Here is a 2,293-nt window from a genome sequence, read left to right on the forward strand (position 1 = left end):
TTGGAAAAAGGCTGCAATGAAACAAAGAGTGAAAAATTTAAAGGGGTCTGAATACTTTCCGTACCCACTGTATATCATGATGTTTTCACTTTTTATGACATGCTACACTCTGACTTTTTATCACTTTTTTTTCAACATACTATACAGTGATTTTGAGCAGTTATTTTTCATGTGGCGTTTTGCATCTGTTTCCAGACTTTATTATCACTTTTTGTTCATAGTATATTATGTCGAAAAAAGTCTTAGTATAGTATGTCGAAAAATCCTAGTATAGAATGTTGAAAAGTCATAGTATAGTACAGTATGTTGAAAATAGCCAAAGTATAGCATGTCGATAAAAATGATAAAAAGTCACAGTATAGCATATTGTGTATAGTATCTGCTGTGGTGGTCCAGTGGTTAGCACCGCTGCAGAGAGAAAACAACGATGGACCCAAGGTTCAATCCCCAGCCTGGGCAATTGTTTTTCATGTGGAGTTTGCATCTTTTTCCAGACTTTCTTTGACATACTATACCATGACTTTATTATCACCTTTTTCAACATGCTACATTATGACTTTTATTAACATGCTATACTTTGAATTTTTTCGACATACTATACTTTTACTTGTTATCATTTTTTTTCGACGTGCTATACTACGACTATAACTTTTGTTACTTTTTTGACATACTATACTATGTCTATTTTGTTTTCTTTCGACATGCAATACTATGAGTTTTTATAACTTGTTTTGACTTACTATAGTATGTCTATTTTATACACACTATACTATGTCTATTTTATACACACTATACTATGTCTATTTTATACATACTCTAAAATGATATTTTCTCACATTTCTGACATGCTATAATATAGCTATTTTTGACATGCTATACTACAGCACTACGACTTTATTTGTCACTCATTGTTGTCAATGTTCACTACTTACTGCTGTGGTAGTCCAGTGGTTAGCGCCGCTGCAGAAAGAAGGCAAAGTGGGACCAAAGGTTCAATCCCCAACCTGGGTAATTGTTTTTCAGGTGGAGTTAGCATCTGTTTCCAGACTTTCTTTGACATACTATACCATGACTTTATTATCACTTTTTTCAACATGCTATACTTTGAATTTTTTCGACATACTATACTTTTACTTCTAATCATTTTTTTTCGACATGCTATACTATGACTATAACTTTTGTTACTTTTTTGACATACTATACTATGTCTATTTTAAACATATTATACTAGGACTTTTTCGACAAGGTGTACTATGACGTTTTGTATTTGTTCGACATCCAATACTATGAGTTTTTATAACTTGTTTCGACATGCTATACTATGTCTATTTTATAGATACTATAGTATGTCTATTTGATACACACTATACTATGTATATTTTAAACATACTATAAAATTACATTTTATTACATTTCTGACATGCTATAATATAGCTATTGTTGACATGCTATACTACAGCACTACGACTTTATTTGTCACTTATTTAATGTCAATGTCCATTACTTACTGCTGTGGTAGTCCAGTGGTTTGCACAGCTGCAGAAAGAAGGCAAAGTGGGACCAAAGGCCTGAGCAATTGTATTTCACGTGGAGTTTGCATCTTTTTCCAGACTTTCTTTGACATACTATACCATGACTACATTCTAACTTTTTGTTCATAGTATATTATGTCGAAAAAAGTCTTAGTATAGCATGTCGGAAAATCCTAGTATAGAGTGTTGAAAAGTCATAGTACAGTACAGTATGTCGAAAATAGCCATAGTATAGCATGTCGATTAAAATGATAAAAAGTCATAGTATAGCATGTTGAAATTAGTATCTTCTGTGGTGGTCCAGTGGTTAGCCCCGCTGCAGAGAGAAGATAAAGATGGACCCAAGGTTCAATCCCCAGCCTGGGAAATTGTTTTTCACGTGGAGTTTGCGTCTGTTTCCAGACTTTCTTTGACATACTATACAATGACTTTATTATCACTTTTTTCAACATGCTATGCTTTGACTTTTCATCACTTTTATTTACATGCTTTTTTTTAACACTTCTTTCGACATACTGTACTATAGTTTTCTGACATGCAATATTATGACTTTTTTCGACATAATAAACTTTTACTTTTAATCATTTTCTTTCGAAATGCTATACTATGACTTTTGGACATGCTATACTAAGACATTTCTCAACATACTATACTATGATGTTTCACTTAATGACATGCTAATGTTAACGGTGTCTTTACAGGTCTCACTAAAAAATCAATCAGACAGCTGCAGCTGATTCAGAACGCTGCTGCTCGGGTCC

The sequence above is a fragment of the Etheostoma cragini genome, chromosome 11 (assembly GCF_013103735.1).
Source record: "Etheostoma cragini isolate CJK2018 chromosome 11, CSU_Ecrag_1.0, whole genome shotgun sequence".
NCBI classification, from domain to species: Eukaryota; Metazoa; Chordata; class Actinopteri; order Perciformes; family Percidae; genus Etheostoma; species Etheostoma cragini.